We start from the raw sequence: 21,501 nt of genomic DNA on the forward strand, positions 1-21,501 counted from the left end.
GCCAGTCAAATTCCTTGTCATACTACACCAAATCCCTTTTAACCATTGTAAATCATTTATATTAATAGTTATAGAAAATATTTTTATCAGAAAATGCATATAGTAGCATAATACTTTATTTTATTGTACTTATGTTGTGTTTGGTGCAACTTTTTTTAACCCTTACACTTTACGCAGTCTTCACGCTCACTAAACGAGCGCAACCGTTTACTTTCTACTTGTAATATACGTGCTAGTTATTGCGTTTGGGATATTGCTTATTGCGTCCTGCGCTAACATTAGCACGCCACTTGTAATCTAGACCTATGCTTCCTGTGTTTGTAATTTAAGGTTTGGGAAGCTGAAGAAAATGTTGCTTGGGATAAACGTGACCATTTCTAGAGTAGGAACAAATAATATACAACGCTTGTATTAACAGATTGCCAAGAGCTTTATTATTGATTTATTGAGGAAACCTCATTGATCTGCTTGAACCTTTGTGTGTGTGTTCTGCATAAGGATAGCTGAGGCAAACCTAAAAAAAATCACAGGAACTCGGTGTCCTAGTTTTGTAAGATTTCACGTGTTTTCTCTTTTATCTGTATTAAAACTTTATACACCTTCTTTCTACCTTGTTTCTATCATTTAAAGGAAGAATGAAGTAAAAGTCAAACCATGATTCAAATACATAATTGGAAAAAAAAATCCAATTTACTTCTGTAATCAAATGTGCTTGTTCTCCTCATATCCTTTGTTGTACAGCATATCTGTATATGTTTAGGAGCATGCACTTATTGTGAGCACTACGTGTGTTTGCATTTTTTTTGTTTTAGCAAGCCTCTTATACTTAGAAAACTTGGTTAGTTGTTGGAGTCTGTGAGGCTGATTTATCATATGTCTGGCTGACATAATCCGCTGTAGCGGGTCATGTCCTCCAGACATCGATAAATGCCGACAGCATACACTGTCGGCATTTATCATTGCACAAGCATTCCTTGTTAAATGCTTGTGCAATGAGAGTGGGAATTTGGCCCAATCGTCCGCTATAAGGGGGTGTCAATAAATCCAATCATGAATTGCTGTCCCTCAGAGGTGGCGTATGAGTTAAGGAGCAGTGGTCTTAAACCTTAACCTTAAACTTAGCTTATGTTTCCGGCGGGCCTGATGGCTCTCGCGGAAACAGCTGCATTTAGCAGCATTCGGGGGTTGTTAAATCGGCCCCCAAGTCTTTAAATTGGCTAGTGCAAATAAACTACTTAAAAGGACAGCTGCTCATGCTTTGTGTACACTTCCTGAGCAACCAGCTTCTACTAAGCATGTGCAAGAGTTCAGCTCATGTTTTTAATGTTCCTTAATATTTAATTCCTTCAGCAGAAGAGATGAAATAACAGGCTTTTAAACTTAATTGACAACATGGTAGCATTATTTTATGGAGAGCAAATCTTTACACTTACAGTAAAAAAAAACAGTTATAATTTAAAAGAATGCAATTGCATATTTAGGGGCCGATTTACTAAAGTGCGGACGGACATAATACGATGTAGTGTATCATGTCCTCCGCACATCGATAAATGCAGACAGCATATGCTGTCGGCATTTATCATTGCACAAGCAGTTCTGGTGAACTGCATGTGCAATGCGGCCCCTTGCAGATTTGCGGCCAATCGGACGCTAGCAGGGGGTTTCAATCAGCCCGATCGTATAGGATCGGGCAGATTGAAGACCGCAGCCTCAAAGGCTGCGGACAAGTTAACTGCTTCCGGCGAGACTAAAGGCTCGCGCGGAAACAGGGGCATCAAGCTCCATTCGGAGCTTGATAATACGGCCCCTTATTCTCAAGCTAATATTGGCTTTTCATACATCATTATATCTAGCATTTATTTACAGCCAGATTACCAAATATATCAGTATTGCAGGGCTGTGTTCAGAATAGCTCAAGTCAATGGTAAAAATGAATTACCAGAGAATGTTTAGTGCTGGCGACATCCTTAGCATGCCCTTTACTCTCAATGGATAGCAATAGCCACTGCTAGACATTGCTCATATTACAAGATGTGAGTTATGTGTTAAGTGGGACTTGAGACATGGGGGCATATTTATCAAGAGACAAGAGACCGCTGTTCCATAACTTGTCCACCTGCTTAGAGGTGGCAGACAGAAATCAACCTGATCGCATACGATTGGGTTTATTGACATCCCCTGCTAGCGGCCAGTTTGTCCGCAAATCTTTAGGGGGCAGCATTGCACCAGCGGTTCACAAAACCTGCTGGTGCAATAATAAATGCCGACAGCTACTTCCTATAATTTCCGCTCGCACATTGATAAATATGCCCTATGGGGTTCAATTTATTAAATGCCGGGTGGACATGATTCGCTGTAGCGAATCATATCCGCCCAACATCGCTAAATGCCGCCAGTATGTGCTGTTGACATTTAAGATTGCACAAGGATTTCTTGTGAAATGCTTGTGCAATGCCACTCCCTGCACATTCACGGTCAATTGACCGCTAGCAGGGGGTGTCAATCATCCTGATCGAATCGGGATGATTCTAGTCCACCACCTAAAAGGTGACGGACAAGTTTGGGAGCAGCGGTCTTACGACAACTGCTTCTTAACTTAAGTTTCCAATCAGCTGGAAACTTCGGGCAGAGAATGCAGCATCCGCTGCTTGTTAAATCTAGCCCATGAAGTAAAGTATTAGGGCTAGAACAAGTAAAACTCATCTAAATCATATTAAAATAAAGTATTACACTCATATATCACTCAGAAGAAAATGCTATTTTTATTTAAAAACAAACAAACAAACAAAAAAGCATATATATATATATTTATTTAAAATAAAAATAACGAAGAACAATGCTATTTAAACTATTTCTTAGCGCAGTTTCGGCTTTAGTGCATTTGGCTTAGCTCACCTCCAAAAGGCAGAACAGGGTTCTGTGGCGTGCCCCATATAAGTGTATGGGGAGAGGGAACAAACGCAGCCGCACTATTTGGGCTCAAGATCTTATTGTTGCGAAAACTTTTAGCTTTCAACTTATAATATGAGCGCAAGAATAAGAGCACCATTGATTTATATTTTTGTGCTCCACTTGTAATCTAGTCCTTAGTGTTTAATGTCCCCCTAATGCTTTAGTTAGTTTTAGGTATCTGCTTTTATGTAAAATAAATTATTTTGTATTTATTGCTTAACATTTAATTCTACCTGTATTGACGGTTTGTTATCCTGCAAACCCACATACATTACAAAAATAATAATTAATGGGTCTGTTCTTGCTGTTCGATGAGTTGTTCATAGGTAAGCAAGAGAAGGTTATGGTACGGGTTGTCTGTATTATGCTGAGTGATGTGGAGTATGCCAGGTTTGCTCTGAGCTGTGTATTGAGAAATTTCGCGCTGTGTGAATTGTATAAGTTTTGTGTTATTGTTGAAATTGGTTTGTGTCTCAGATTCTGTGACATCAGCAATTTTGTACATGGAGCTTACAAATTAAGGCTAGACACTAGAGTTAATAAAAGGGCTTAAGATACAGCCTAGCAACTAAAAGGCTAGTGTGCACGAGGAACCAGCTGATGGAAAGCGAGGTACCTCTAGGGATGTATAATAATGAGATAACAATGTGTAGCACTCTAGGGCTAGACGTCCTTGGGGATGCGTCATCTTTAGGAAAAAGCCAAGCGAGGAATAAATACATTAAAGAAAATATGACACTCATTATACTGGGTCTACGATTGTACTAATTTAAGTGACATAGTACTCGAAATCTATCATTCATGCACTTAAAATGTTAAAAATATTAATTTTAATTAAAAAAAAAAGGTTAACGGGACAAGGATTTTAATATTAAACTTTATGGATTTAGATACAGCATGCTTTTTTAAAAACAAAAATACAATCTGCATTTTTTCAAAATTTTAGCTCTTATTAAAACTGGTTGAAACTTAGCTGCTGTTCATAAGAGCATATTTAGATATACTTGTGAATGTGCACATGTCTTAACCCCCTCAGGACCGGGAATTTCAGAGAAAAACTAGCCCAAAGTACCAGAGGATTTTTAGCATTTTTGCTATTGCTCCATTTATACATAATTAGAGCATTGTTTTGAAATTCTTTGCAATGAATGGGGTTAATTGGTTAGCTTTCCAGGGTAATAGTATTCTAGTGTAACGTTTACCCTCCCACCTGATACCTTCTGCCACCCTGAACCACATGTTAACCCTCATAAACAGTCCCCCCCACATACACACACACTTTTCACCACCATCTTAGGTACTGGCAGACATTCTTTCAGTATTTAGTTTTAGGGCTTTTTTTTAATTAGTTTTATTTAATTTATTTTTTCTGAAGCATAGGATCCACCTCGCCCTCCCACCTCCATGATCACTCTCAAACAGATTCTTAATGGTCTCTGCCATCTTTGGTACTGGCAGCTGTCTGCCAGTACCTGGTTTCTTTAATCTCTTTAATTTGGTTTAATTATTTATTTATTAATAACAAAATTATTTCTGTAGTAAAGTCCCCCCCTTCACCCTCCCACCAATTCACCATCCCCTCCAATTGATTGCATGTAGGGCCCCTCCCCCTCTCCTCCCTTTCATTAGCCCCTTTGCTGCATCTTTTCTCTCCTTCATTCTCCCTTCTCTTCTGTAGCGTAGGGAACCCCCTTCCTCCTCCTTCTCCCCCCTCTGGCGACAGGCCGCCCAGCCGCCTTCTTCCTTCCCTCACACACCACCCACAGCACCACCACAGCAGATACAGACAGTAACACTGTCTGTGTCACTATCTGTATTTGCGAAACAGTACTCCCTTATCATATGAAGGCAGATGCCTTCTGGCCCCGGCTGTAATCTCGGCTGTCTAAACTGACAGCCAGGCCTGCAGCATTTGCTAAAGTGTTGGAACCGGGTATCCTGGGCAAATTACTGTGGGACGTAGTACCTACATTCCATTGGCGAAAGGGGTAAAACATTATATAGCAACAGTGCTTTCAACAGTGTTTGTAACTATGTTTTACATATAATTCTCAAGGCACGTGCACACTACTAAACCTATCTCAGTATACTGTCTTTGAAAGGAGTTTAGTTTCAACAACGAGTACCAAAAGGTACATTTGTTAATTTGATTTTTTTTTTTAATTGCATGCTTTTTTTAAGTCATGCAAGTTCTTTTGATATCCATTTCCCTTTAGGAAAAATTTGCTTAAAGGGATATTGAACCCAAAGTTTTTCTTTCATGATTCAGATAGAACATACAATTTTAAGCAACTTTCTAATTACTCCTATTATCAATTTTTCTTTGTTCTCTTGGTATCTTTATTTGAAAAAGCAAGAATGTAAGCTTAGGAGCTGGCCCATTTTTGGTTCAGAACCTGGGTACCGCTTGCTGATTGGTGGCTACAAGCACTACCCAGGTTCTGAACCAAAGAAGGGCAGGCTAATTGATAATAGGTGTAAATTAGAAAGTTGCTTAAAATTGTATGCTCTATCTGAATCATGAAATAAAACATTTGGGTTCAGTATCCCTTTAAAGTTTAATGTGAAACTATCAGGAAGTGCATTTTGTCAATGGTTGGTGGAGACAAATTCCAAAGGAAAAAAAAAAGTTTGTTTATTCAGCACAGAATAAAATAAATAAATACATTGTAATTTGTAAGATTTAAACAAGGCAAATGCATTTACCATTCATTTCAAAATAGTATAGGTATACCGAAATATGTCAAATTTGTAGACCAGATAATTCTTAAAGAAGAAATATATTCTTGTAAAATTTCCGTACTTGGAGATATATAATTTGTATATTGTGCAGTCTCTCAGACAGACTGCTAAATTTATTAAGAGGTCTCTGTAGCATCTCCAGGTTCACCACTTCCATTGATACATGCTATGAATGTCATTATAAAAAACATGCTGGCAGTTCATGTTGTATGAATCTAAGTACAAGATAAATACCCAACTGTATATTGAATGTTATGTTCTGTGTCCTGTATAAAATGTATTTAACATATTGCTTGTTTTCTTAAAAGAACATGTTTTATATAGCTTTGCATTTTTTTTTGTATTTTTATTCTAGTCTCCTGATCTAATTTGTGGGATAATTTATTACATTATAATTTCTTATTTGTTTCCAATCAAGATATCCTGTCTGTATTATTAGCCCCTGGCCTGAAACACTTTACTTTTTTCACCCACGTATAACTTGCTACATGTTCATTCTATTATACACTTTGCATCAGGAATCCAGATTGACAACATACATTTCTTTTTTTTTTTTGCATCTGTGACATATACATTTACATCTTAACTGTCAGCATTAAAACATGCATTTTCATTAGATTTTAAATAGCCAATAATCCTGTCAAAAATAATATAATGCATATTAGTCTGATGTTAGATAATGTTAGAAGCTTCTGTACAGACCACTTATATGTATTTTAAGTGACACATGTATTTGAATTTAATCTTTCTGTCTTCACTTGTCATGTTAATGTTACAACATGGTAGCATTGTTTCTAAGAACAAATGGCAAGTTACAGTGCATTGAAGTGTATTGTTGCGAGCAGAACGACTAAATTGGTCTTCCAGATGTTTAAAGAATATAGGCTGGATCAAGCACTTTAATGAATACCCTTTGCAAATAAAGTCTGCCTTTAAAACTGGCTTGTAAATGTCACACCAGGATAAATATAAACAGTATAAAGAGAACTCCACTCTAATTATACATGACCTCTTTAAATGGACACAGTTAGGCTACTTATTGCTACATCCTACACATATCGAGAGAAGGCTGTGCCAAAAAAAACTTCCTAGTCTTTAACGATCTGCTAGTACAGCACTGAGAAGCACTTGTAAAGTCTATAGTATACTAGTAGGCTGTCTTGTAGAACACATCCATATCACAAATATGCCAAGAAAGCAGAGCGCTATAAATGTGCCAAACAAAATTTGCTGGTACAGTCAACTTTTGTGTGAGACTTCAGTTAATCAGGAATAGTTATTGGAACAGTTATTGGAACAGGAATACAGAGAGATACATTGCAATTGTGGGTATAAAATTAAATAGAAATAAACATAAAATAAACCTAATCTTTTTTCTTGTTGGTAACCCTGGAAGCAACTCTCTTCCTATAATTTGTCTGTTTGAGATCCAGTGTAGGAATCTTCATGAGATTAAACCCTAGTAAACTACATGTTCTTTGCACTCACACAACTTCTTGTAGTCTAAGGAACATTATTGTAAAATGTACTCATACCATCCTTGCTTCACCATCTTACAGTTTATAGACCATTGGAACACTATCATAAAATTCAGTCTATATATACATAGACGATAGAAGTGGCACACTATTTAGTGCTTTAGCTTGTGTGCAAACACCACCGGAAGTAAACTTTTATTGCGTGCATGTTAGCGTGCATATTACAAGTTGAAAGTAAAATGTTTGTGCAAGATCGAAACTCAATGCGAGATAACTTTAGGACTTTGGATATCGCAACCACGCTAACTTCTTCTCGCCATAGTCATTAACAGAGTGGGCTGTTAAAAAGAAAAACCTAACACTTATCTCTCATGCACTAGCCCGACCCTGTGTTAGACCTAAACCCAACTGTAGTTATGCATATTTTACATTGCTATGTTCTTCAGATAGAAGAAAATGTTATTTTCTTTATATATATATATATATATATATATATATATATATATATATATATATATATATATATATATATACCAATCCAATTTCAGGTGCACTCCATAAGACAATCACAGCTGCCGGGGTGCTGCATAACACATACATACACAGTCCAGTTTTACTCAATATAGAATAAAAAATGCTGCACTCATCGGTCTTAAAAAAAGTTGTTTTATTCTTTTCTAAATCGCATCCAAAACACAGTTTACCCCCAAACGTTTCGGTACCTACCTAGTACCTTTATCAATGGATATAATGCACATCTCCAAAAAAGATGCTGGCGGCCAATTAGCTGTGAATCTGCAGGGGGCAGCGTTGGGAGCTACTGGTGCAATGCTGAATATGGAGAGCATATTGCTCTCCGCATTCAGCGAGGTCTGGCGGACCTGATGCGCACTGTCAGATCAGGTCCGCCAGACCTTTGAAAAATATCCCCCCAAATCTTGTTCTGTCCCGAAACGTCACATTAATAAAAGGTTTTTTATTGTTGTCACAAACGTCGCTGGACCAGTGAGTGCTTTTTTCACAAATCTTATATATATATATATATATATATATATATATGTGTGTGTGTGTGTGTTTTTTTAAAATATACAGTATCTATACTTATATATCTATATGAATATGTACTGGTATAGATATATATAAATATTTAAAATATTAAGAACATTTTCTACTAAGTGAAAAACATTGGAATATAAAATATTTACTGTAAATACACAGTAAAACATATTATAAAATATATTAAAATTGAATACAAATTATTTTTCATTTTTTAAGGTATTTGAGTAGAAATGACTTCAGGGTGTATGTATGTATGTGTATATATATATTCATTCAAATATAAACAGAACATTCACCGTAGTGAAAAGAGTCCAGCAGTTAATGGGCCGAGTGTAGAGAAAGTAAAAATTAACTTTTATTCGTATCGCAAGTAAAAAAGTATTCCAATACAAAGAATCAAAATGTAACAATACCACAGCCAGTGAATCAACCTAGCATCATAGTACTTTCACATCCAACATGTTTCGTGCTGTTACAGCACTTCAAATAATATTCAAATATATAGATATGTGTATATATGTTTTTATATGAGTTTATATCTATGTATATACACATATAAATACTTAAAAACACATTTATATACACACACATATTTACACGTATATATATATATATATATATATATACACACACCATTCAAATACCTTGTCATATACCATATATATATTTTTTACCCTTATATACATTTTTATTAATATTTATATACATAATTTTTTTTACCAAATAATCTATGTATGTGTATAACACTTTAATATATTTATGTTGTGTGTGTTGAATTTTTTTTCCCTAACTCTTACATTTTACACTAGGGGTAGATTTATCATATATAAATGAAATTTAGATGCGCCTAAAAAAGTGTCATACGTGATATATGGACAGCTGCTAAAATTCCAGTAGGCATTTGTGGCACTTAACAAGTGCTTTATACTTTGTAAGCATAATCATTTACTGCGTGTGTGGAGACCTAGTTACACTGATTGTGCACTATTGTGGCGCCTTCTTCTGCTCTCTCCTTTCTGTTGATTTATCAAATGCAAGGCGGACATGTTTTGCAGTAGCGAATTATGTCCGCCCAACATAACTAAATGCAGACAGCATACGCTGTTAGCATTTATCATTGCACAAACATTTCTGGTGAAATGCTTGTGCAATGCCACCCCCTGTACATTCGTGGCCAACCGGCTGCTAGCAGGGGGTGTCAATCATCCCGATCGTATCGGATCGGGATGATTGCAGTCTGCCACCTAAAAGGTGGAGGACAAGTTAAGGAGCAGTGGTCTTATGACCGCTGCTTCTTAACTTAGGTTTCAGGCGAACCTGAAACCTCAGGGGTAGAAAGCAACATTTGCTGCTTGATAAATCTACCCCTAGGTCTCCACTCGCGCAAACCCGACAAGCGCTAAATTTGACTGTGCTCGAGCGAACGTGTTTACTTTCAACTTATATGCACGCAAGTTACTGCGGTATTGATTATTGTGACCCACGTTAACAATAGCGTGCCACGTGTAATCTAGCCCATAGTCATATTTTAAAATAATTTTACCTACTGAGATGCTGTATGTGCAATCTTGTCTTTTCCTTCCCAGAATACCCAGCTTCTAGTGATATAACTTTTATACAGACTTGCTGGACATTACCTATGTATAACTTCATAAGTGAACCAGAATTTATTTTTACAATATAACAAATTTATAGTATTGTTTAACTTTTTTTAAAAATTTTTTTATATATGAGGCACCTTTCCCAGGCAACATATTTGAAAAGAAAGACTTTTAGAGACACTTTTTTACATTTGCTCTCATATAGGGGGATATTTATCAAAGGTCTGTCGGACCTGATCCGACAGTGCGAATCAGGTCCGCCAGACCTCGCTGAATGCGGAGAGCAATACGCTCTCCATATTCAGCATTGCACCAGCAGCTCTTGTGAGCTGCTATTGCAACGCCGCCCCCTGCAGATTCGCGGCCAATCGGCCACCAGCAGGGGGTGTCAATCAACCCGATCATACTCGATTGGATTGAATTCTGTCGATGTCTGTCCGCCTGCTAAGAGCAGGCGGACAGGTTATGGAGCAGCGGTCTTTAAACCGCTGCTTCATAACTGCTGTTTCTGGCCCTGAAGGCTCGCCAGAAACACGGGCCCTCAAGCTCCATCCAAAGCTTGATAAATGGGCCCCATAGTTACATTTTTTAAAGGTTAGCTTGAAAAATCCATGGAGCTGTGGCTTCTATAATATTACTTTGGCTCTTAACATTTCTGGATTACTCTACACTTAATTATATAATATTACAATTATCGTTCCACGAAAAATACCTCAGTATTCTTTCTGGCTCCTAAGGTTTGTCAACCCCTAATTTAAAATGAAATGAAAAGTACCTGCTATGGCTTTTATACAAACAGTACAAACCAAATATGCATTAGAGAGGTGGGTGCCCCAGACCTGTGACCTTACACACACCTTTTATGTTATGACTTCTGTTTGAACATAATTTAGTGCCATATTTATTTCCAACACATGGTATAGATTCCCAGTTGAGTAATCTGTGTTGGGTGGCATTACTCCATAGCAGGGAATAGGATGCAAGTGCTGCAGTGTTGGCTGTAATCCAGGATGTTGCCTCTGTCTCAGTAGCAGTGGCTTCTCACGCAGTGCTGCAGACAGGGGGGAGAGACAAGGTCACTATAGGATTATTGTCAGCAAGGTTATGTGTGCAGGAAGGGGAGCAAAATAAATGGTGTGCAGGCCATGTGAGACAGCATCAAATAAGAAATAAAACATGAATGACCAAAAGAAAGATTTGTGTTCTCTAAAACCCTTGAAAATGTTTATTCTTTATGTAGCTATCACCTCCTAAACAAATCAGGATCAGTTAACGGGGAACATAAGAAATGCAGAAAAACAGTAAGTAAAAAATAAAAGGTTGACATAAATCTTCGACTTAAAGGGACACTTTTATTTAAACATGTTAAGATGCAAAAAAAAGGTTAAGTTGAAAATGTTTTTTTATTTAAATAAATAAATAAAATAAAAAATACAGTATAGTGCATGTTTGTGAAATACGGGTCCATGGTATAGAAGCGTATTAGCGTTGTTCTGTTGGTGGAGAGTAATATCCCCATAAGCATAAAAACAAATGTTTTTGTGTTTCATCGGGATAAGAAGATCTGCTTTACACAAAAACAAACTGTGTAATACATTTTAGATGACTATATCATCCCTTTAAGAGCCAGACAGAATATTGTGAAGCTATATACACATTATTAGGCGCTAGCGTAGGTTGCCTTTTTTTACCTGGGATTTGTTACATCCTGGCTTAAAGGGATATTCCAGCCAAAATTGGAAACCACATGGGTGCATTTTGGTATTGAACACAATCATTTTTGTAATATACATGCATTAGCAAAAATGCTTCTAATAAAAGCTATAGCTGTTTCAAAAGTGTATTTAAGTATGCACCGTGCACCAGCATTTTAAACACAACACTTGCTTAGAGAGCCTAAGGTGCTGGTACCATCTGGTAATTACTCAATGTGTTCATTGCTGACATGATACAAGCCCCAGTGATGATCTGAGCAGCTGCATTATTTAAAATGTGGGTATAGTGACAATATCTAGCAATGCTTCACATGCACGTGCAGAGAAAAATGTTAACACTAAAATAGTGATAACTTTTACTAGAAACATTTTTGCTAATAAATGTATATTGTAAATATGTTTCTATTCAAAGATGTAATTCATCTATGTGCATTTAGATTTTGACTGGAATGTCCCTTTAATGAAAAAGTTAATATTTTGGAGGATGATACTATTGTATGTTTATTGTTTTTGGCGCAGTGACAGATACGTTTAGAGATAAAAGGTCAACAGATAATGATAAAGTGACATGATTTTCCAGATATAAACTATTTGGCAATGCAGATTATTATTTCTTAGAAATTAATTGTATGATTTATTTGTAAAGTATTATCGTGTTTAGCAATATTGAAAGATATTATCCATGATATATTTATAGCAATAAATAAGGTATCAGACCGCATACGCCTGAAATGCAGAAGAAAATGAAGAACGGTCCAAAGAGCTTACCATTATTCATAGATAAAATGGGAAATTTGTGGTAGTAAAAGACATGTCTTTGAAGATAGATGGGAGAATTTGACAAAGAGAAGGGAACGATGTAAAGAATATATAGCGAGAAGAGAAAATGATCTTCATACAATGAAAGAGTAGAGAGGGTATAGATGGAAGAGAGAAGATGTGAGAGCAGGAGAGGTGTTAGTGCAGGGTGGAAGCAATAGGGGAGGTAGAGTCACTGCGTATTTGTTGCCCACTCATCCGTGGCTGGGATTTTAGCTCAGCGCCATTTTAGAATGCTGATTATCCTACCAGTTTTGCTGGTAATATAGTGACTTGGATTATTATTAACCCTTTTTGTTCAGAGGTTAATTTCAAGAAAGGGCAGCCCAGTTTATAATAACAAAATCCACAGTATCTGTGCAAGGAAGGGCATGATAAAAACATGACAAGGCAGCTGTCAATCATGAGTGTGGCAAGACATTAAAGGGACACTAAACCCAAAATTTTACTTTCATGATTCAGATAGAGAATACAAATTTAAACAACATTCCAATTTACTTCTATTATTTATTTTGCTTATTTTATCAGATATCCTTTGTTGAAGAAATAGCAATGCACATGGGTGAGCCAATCACACAAGGCTTCTATGTGCAGCAACCAATCAGCAGCTACTGAGCCTATCTAGATATGCTTTTCAGCAAAGATTATCAAGACAATAAAACAAATTAGATAATAGAAGCAAATTAGAAAGTTGTTTAAAAATGCATGCTCTTTCTAAATCATGAAAGAAACAATTTGGGTTTCATGTCCCTTTAAGGATAAGATGCAGATCTGAGATCGGTGCCCCTATAAGACGTTGGGCATGAAAGAAAAAAATTGGGTTTCATGTCCCTTTAAGGATAAGATGCTAATCTGAGATCGGTGCCCCTATAACCTAGACTGCCATTACAAGTCATGTCATAATTGTATTAGAATTGCTAACTAATGATTGGCTTGAAATACAATGTCACATGTAAGGTAGAAGCATACTATTTGCTAAAAATACATCCAGGTATATTTTGCAGCAGTCATAATTTGGCAGTATGTTGGACACCAAGGTCTGCATATTCATTATAGAAGAGTAAAACCTGCCAATGATAAACATTGTTGTAGAAGCTAAAAATAATCTTACATATTTTCTCATTCTAAACAAGTAAACATTGCATCTTCCTTCTCTAGCATTTGACAGACCATGCTACTGCAAGTCAGTAGGCAACATTCAACTTCTCTCTTCCATTTCTCCTGACGCACCAACAGTGAGGCTTAGTGAATCACCTACCTTGAATAACATAGCAACTGTAGAAATTGGAGAAGTTGGATGCTGCTGTTTGTGAATTCTACCCTGCGACTGCCAATCACACACCACTGTCTCAGCTTAGTCATTAGTCATATCAGATGTAACAACAATGTGCCACATGGTAGCTTTTGTAGAAGTATTTTGTGCAGATCAGACTATGTTGCGGACAACAATGACATATTGAAGTATTGTATCATAAAGAGAGTGTTTAGGATTTGCTGGGAACTCCCTTTTATTTTTGTTGCTTGCATGAAACATCGCTTAAGCTGTCAGCATTTGATGGGTTTTGATTTTCTTTGCATATAAATAGACCTGCGTTGGGCCATAGCAGTTATAAGTGATAAGCCTGAAGATTTTTCATGACTGACCTGAGATTAAAAATGTGTTACGTACCCATTATGTTGAAAAATACAGTAGAGTCAAAATGAAATTGTCATAATTCAGGTAGAACATTTAATTAAACAACTTTAATCAAATGTGTTTGTTCTTTTAGTATCCTTTGTTGAACAAAATTAGGTAGTTTAAGGAGCAGCTATGCACTATGGGAAGATATCTGGTGATTGGTGACTACACATATGTCTCTTAACATTGGATCACCACCTAGGTTCAAAGAGAGCTGCTCCCGAGCCTAATTTTTAACTAAGGATACCAAGAGAATGAAGCACATTTTATAATAGAGCTAGACAGGAAAGTTGTTTAATTTTTATGCTCTATTTGAATCATGAGGGTTTAAAATTGACTTCACTGTTCATTTAAATTTATTGGGTACACAACTGTTTTAAAGACATTGGAACATCAGGACGTTGGGCATCTCTCTACTCAAAGGAATTCATGCTTAGAATTGTATGTTCTTTGTAGAGTTTAATCTTGTTTTACTACTGATGTGGATATTGGGGCCCATTTATCAAAGGGCTTGCGGACCTGATCCGACACTGCGGATCAGGTCCGCAAGACCTCGCTAAATGCGGAGAGCAATACGCTCTCCGCATTTAACATTGCACCAGCAGCTCACAAGAGCTGCTGGTGCAACGCCGCCCCCTGCTGACTCGCGGCCAATTGGCCGCCAGCAGGGAGCTGTCAATCAACCCGATCGTATTCGATCGGGTTGATTTCCGGCGATTCCTGTCCGTCTGCTCAGAGCAGGCGGACAGGGTTATGAAGCAGCGGTCTTTAGACCGCTGCTTCATAAGTTGTGTTTCTGGCGAGTCTGAAGACTCGCCAGAAACACGGCCCTTCAAGCTCCGTACGGAGCTTGATAAATGGGCCTGTAAGTGTCTGTCTTGCTTAAAGGGACATAATACTCATATGCTAAATCACTTGAAACTGATGCATTATAACTGTAAAAATCTGACAGGAAAATATAATCTGAGCATCTCTATGTAAAAAAGGAAGATATTTTACCTCACAATTTCCTCAGTGCAGCAGAGCAAGTTCTGTGTAAAAAAAAATAATACTTCTGCTGTTGCTCAGCTGCAGGAAAAAAAAAAATGAAGAAATGAACAGCAGTCAATCAGCATCAGCAGTGCTGAGGTCATGAACTCTTTTACTGTGATCTCATGAGATTTCACTTAACTCTCATGAGATTTCATAGTAAACTTCCTTAAACTGAATAGGGAAATAAGATGAGTGTGCACGTAAGCTCACTCCCTTAGCTGTCCCGGGACAGACATACTGATTTGCTGCTTAGAAGTCCATTACAATAGGATGTGGCTACTGAGGAACTTTTGAGGTAAAATATCTTTCTTTTTTACATAGAGATGTTCAGGTGATATTTTCTAGTGAGCGTTTTACAGCTATGATGCATCACTTTCAAGTGTTTCAACATTTGGGTATCATGGCCCTTTAAAGATTTAAGGGCTTGTCAGCTAAAATGATAACAATCTACCAGGTATTGGTATTAATAACTAAAGGATTTAGAAACCACAATGAATAATAGGAGTTGTTGAGATTTGAGGATAGCAAGTTCTGCTCCTTTAGTGAATCTGAGCCAGTATATTATAATGAAGCAATTCCTGAATTAGTATCAATAAAAAATGTCTCAATAAATGGTGTATTTGTTCTTTGGCTTATAGCTGTTTATCAAAACTGCCTGTTATCATGCCAATGTGCAGAAGGTTAAAGGGAACTGTGATAAAAAGGCAGTGAGCTATGTGGACATACCAGTAGATGGAGCTATAAGCAGTGCATACCAGTGCATACTGGGGACATACCAGTAGATGGAGCTATAAGCAGTGCATACCAGTGCAAACTGGGGACATACCAGTAGATGGAGCTATAAGCAGTGCATACTGGGGGCATACCAGTAGATGGAGCTATAAGCAGTGCATACTGGAGACATACCAGTAGATGGAGCTATAAGCAGTGCATACCAGTGCATACTAGGGACATACCTATAGATGGAGCTATAAGCAGTGCATACTAGGGACATACTAATAGATGGAGCTATAAGCAGTGCATACCAGTGCATACTGGAGACATGCCAGTAGATGGAGTTATAAGCAGTGCATACTAGGGACATACTAATAGATGGAGCTATAAGCAGTGCATACTAGGGACATAACAGTAGATGGAGCTATAATCAGTGCATACTAGGGACATACCGGTAGATGGCGCTATAAACAGTGCATACCAGTGCATACTGGGACATACCAGTAGATGGAGCTACAAGCAGTGCATACCAATACATTTATCAAAATCTCTACTTGTTCCATATAGTTGCTAAATCATGTCATCTTATTTCTTTTAAAGTTGCTTCTGATAACCGTCCTATCTATAACTCCGATTATTGATAACCTCCATGTAACCTTCCCAAAATCTCTTCCTTTAGCTTCACATAAACTCCCTATAATAGTTATTGCTTTAACTCCTGATACTCAGTTTACCATCCTCATATTGTGCCATATAATGTATCACTATAACTCCTCCTCATGCTCAGTATAACAGCCTCATATTGTGCCATATAATGTATCACTATAACTCCTCATGCTCAGTATAACAACCTCATATTGTGCCATATAATGTATCACTATAACTCCTCCTCATGCTCAGTATAACAGCATCATATTGTGCCATAAAATGTATCACTATAACTCCTCCTCATGCTCAGTATAACAACCTCATATTGTGCCATATAATGTATCACTATAACTCCTCCTCATGATCGGTATAACAACCTCATATTGTACCATATAATGTATCACTATAACTCCTCCTCATGATCAGTATACCAACCTCATATTGTGCCATATAATGTATCACTATAACTCCTCCTCATGCTCAGTATACCAACCTCATATTGGGCCATATAATGTATCACTATAACTCCTCCTCATGATCAGTATACCAACCTCATATTGTGCCGTATAATTTATCACTATAACTCCTCCTCATGATCAGTATACCAACCTGATATTGTGCCATATAATGTATCACTATAACTCCTCCTCATGCTCAGTATAACAACCTCATATTCTGCCATATAATGTATCACTATAACTCCTCCTTATGATCAGTATACCAACCTCATATTGTGCCATATAATGTATCACTATAACTCCTCCTTATAATCAGTATACCAACCTCATATTGTGCCATATAATGTATCACTATAACTCCTCCTCATGATCAGTATACCAACCTCATATTGTGCCATATAATGTATTACTATAATTCCTCCTCATGCTCAGTATACCAATCTCATATTGTGCCATGTAATTTATCACTATAACTCCTCCTCATACTCAGTATAACAACCTCATATTGTGCCATATAATGTATCACTATAACTCCGCCTCATGCTCAGTATACCAACCTCATATTGTGCCATATAATGTATCACTATAACTCCTCCTCATTCTCAGTATAACAACCTCATATTGTGCCTTATTATGTATCACTATAACTCCTCCTCATGATCAGTATACCAACCTCATATTGTGCCATATAATGTATCACTATAACTCCTCCTTATGCTCAGTATACCATCCTCACATTGTGCCATATAATGTATCACTATAACTCTTCCTCATGCTCAGTATACCATCCTCATATTGTGCCATATAATGTATCACTATAACTCCTCCTTTTGCTCAGTATACCATCCACACATTGTGAAATATAATGTATTACTATAACTCCTCCTCATGCTCAGTATACCAACCTCATATTGTGCCATATAATGTATTACTATAACTCCTCCTCATGCTCAGTATACCAACCTCATATTGTGCCGTATAATTTATCACTATAACTCCTCCTCATGATCAATATAGCAACCTCATATTGTGCCATATAATGTATCACTATAACTCCTCCTCATGCTCAGTATACCATCCTCATATTGTGCCATATAATGTATCACTATAACTCCTCCTTATGCTCAGTATACCATCCACACATTGTGCAATATAATGTATCACTATAACTCCTCCTCATGATCAATATACCAACCTCATATTGTGCCATATAATGTATCACTATAACTCCTCCTCATGCTCAGTATAACAACCTCATATTGTGCCGTATAATTTATCACTATAACTCCTCCTCATGATCAGTATACCAACCTCATATTGTGCCATATAATTTATCACTATAACTCCTCCTCATGATCAGTATACCAACCTCATATTGTGCCATATAATGTATCACTATAACTCCTCCTCATGCTCAGTATACCAACCTCATATTGTGCCATATAATGTATCACTATAACTCCTTGTCATGATCAGTATTCCAACCTCATTCTGTGCCATATAATGTATCACTATAACTCCTCCTCATGCTCAGTATAACAGCCTCATATTGTGCCATATAATGTATCACTATAACTCCTCCTCATGCTCAGTATACCAACCTCATACTGTACCGTATAATTTATCACTATAACTCCTCCTCATGATCAGTATAACAACCTCATATTGTGCCATATAATGTATCACTGTAACTCCTCCTCATGCTCAGTATACCATCCTCATATTGTGCCATATAATGTATTACTATAACTCCTCCTCATGCTCAGTATACCAACCTCATATTGTGCCATATAATGTATCACTATAACTCCTCCTCATGCTCAGTATAACAGCCTCATATTGTGCCATATAATGTATCACTATAACTCCTCCTCATGCTCAGTATAACAGCCTCATATTGTGCCATATAATGTATCACTATAACTCCTCCTCATGCTCAGTATACCATCCTCATATTGTGCCATATAATGTATCACTATAACTCCTCCTCATGCTCAGTATACCATCCTCATATTGTGCCATATAATGTATCACTATAACTCCTCCTCATGATCAATATACCAACCTCATATTGTGCCATATAATGTATCACTATAACTCCTCCTCATGCTCAGTATAACAACCTCATATTGTGCCGTATAATTTATCACTATAACTCCTCCTCATGATCAGTATACCAACCTCATATTGTGCCATATAATTTATCACTATAACTCCTCCTCATGATCAGTATACCAACCTCATATTGTGCCATATAATGTATCACTATAACTCCTCCTCATGATCAGTATTCCAACCTCATTCTGTGCCATATAATGTATCACTATAACTCCTCCTCATGCTCAGTATAACAGCCTCATATTGTGCCATATAATGTATCACTATAACTCCTCCTCATGCTCAGTATACCAACCTCATACTGTACTGTATAATTTATCACTATAACTCCTCCTCATGATCAGTATAACAACCTCATATTGTGCCATATAATGTATCACTGTAACTCCTCCTCATGCTCAGTATACCATCCTCATATTGTGCCATATAATGTATTACTATAACTCCTCCTCATGCTCAGTATACCAACCTCATATTGTGCCATATAATGTATCACTATAACTCCTCCTCATGCTCAGTATAACAGCCTCATATTGTGCCATATAATGTATCACTATAACTCCTCCTCATGCTCAGTATAACAGCCTCATATTGTGCCATATAATGTATCACTATAACTCCTCCTCATGCTCAGTATACCATCCTCATATTGTGCCATATAATGTATCACTATAACTCCTCCTCATGCTCAGTATACCATCCTCATATTGTGCCATATAATGTATCACTATAACTCCTCCTCATGCTCAGTATACTAACATCCCTATTGGTTTAAATAATCTCTCTAGAATACCTTCTGGTGCACCATATCTTGTACTTTCTTCTTATCATCAACTCTCCTATTCCTGCATATAACTGTATTGTATGTATATTCATATTTACACTTCTTGATGTAGGCTTTCATGACAGTTCCATTTGTCATTTACCAGGATGATTTACTGTAGATGACCTATTTGTATAAACTCATAACACATAACTGTATTGTATCAATAATGATTATTGTAGGTAGTCAAAATCGAATTTCCTTGCCACTTTAAGGATAAACAACAGTATTGTCAATTGATCATTTAATTTGAGGTCCAAATTATTTCTTTTGTGGGCTGCGCAGATCTTAAACCGTTCATCCTTCCGATTGATGAAAGCTTTGAGAAATGATTATATGCCCAAAATCAGGTATCAAGGATGAGTAAGTATATTTTTGAATAGCATATATGTTTTTTTGATTTGCATTTAAATGAATTTGTTCACAGTAGAATATCATGTTCACTCATATCTGAAAGCAAACACCCACCAGATGCTGTTGGCATAGTAATATTTTGGCCATCATTAAAACTGATGTAATGCCAAGGAAAGGAAAGAGGCACAAAGGCAGCTGTGCAAAATTCTTCCATAGAGATAAGGACTTTATATTAGTGTCAGTCAGATAGAGAAAGTACATTGTGCATCACACACTGAGATAAACTCAGTCACATGCACTACATTTATCTACATGGCCCTGTTTAAAAAGCCTTGATTGGCATGTTTTACTTTGTTGAGTCGGCCATATTGGCGGAGGGTGTTTAAAGGGAAAACCTGCACGTTAAATATCTCTTTGAAAAGCCTGCAATATCAGTAGTCAATTAAATTATAGTTTTTTGCTATTTAAAGGGACTTTTCTGCAAAATTAATTTAATGTGTTTAAAACATAATTAAAGGGCCATTATAGTGAAATAAATTACATCCTCTGATTCATTATACCTGTTAATTTTATCACTATCAACCCTGCTGGGTTTAAACACATAGATAAAGTACAATGTGGGAGCCGTAGAGAGCTGCTGATCTGATCAGCAGCATTTTAAAGTCAGCTCTAGAGTAGCAAAGCACTACTGGGAGCAAGGTGAAGATATCGTTTGAGCCAATGGCAAGAGGCATATGTATGTAGCTACCAATCACCAGATAGTCGTGCTGCTCTTGTTTCATGTTCCTTTAAGGAGGCTTCTTCATGTCAACAAATATAGTTGTAAGAATTTCCCACATTAGCCAGTGACCATGCATGCTACAGTATCAGTTGTGTACAAACATGCATTTCTTGCTAGTTTAGTTTACATTTTGAATAGCTTTCACTTGAAGTGCACAAAAAGCCAACCTTCTAATTACGCGACCACATTAACATATTTCCCCATAGAAGTTAATGGTGTGCAAAAAGTGAAAAAAAAACTAACACCCTTACCCATGTTCTAACCTGATATGAAATATGAATTTTTCACATTCCAATGTTCTTCACACCGAAGAATATATTCTATTAATTCATAAATATATATGTATATGTATATATATATATATATATATATATATCATTTTTTTAAATATATATCTATACCTATATATACAGTATCTCACATAAGTTGGTACACCCATCACATTTTTGTAAATATTTTATTATATCTTTTCATGTGACAACACTGAAGAAATTACACTTTGCTACAATGTAAAGTAGTGAGTGTACAG

General features: G+C 36.8%; 1 protein-coding gene across 2 annotated transcripts in view; it reads left to right on the forward strand.

Moving 5' to 3' along the window:
- ATP1A3 (ATPase Na+/K+ transporting subunit alpha 3) overlaps positions 1 to 21,501 on the forward strand; it is a 103,983-nt gene that overhangs the window by 15,237 nt on the left and 67,245 nt on the right. The window contains exon 1 of one of the 2 annotated variants that reach the window (XM_053691040.1): positions 11,029 to 11,133. The exons of the other annotated variant lie outside the window; for it this stretch is intronic. The gene's annotated coding sequence lies outside the window, so the exon portion shown is untranslated. Of the gene's footprint in view, positions 1 to 11,028; positions 11,134 to 21,501 lie in introns of those variants that run through there. 2 annotated transcript variants of the gene reach the window in all.

Source organism: Bombina bombina, chromosome 8 (assembly GCF_027579735.1).
Source record: "Bombina bombina isolate aBomBom1 chromosome 8, aBomBom1.pri, whole genome shotgun sequence".
Taxonomy (NCBI): Eukaryota; Metazoa; Chordata; class Amphibia; order Anura; family Bombinatoridae; genus Bombina; species Bombina bombina.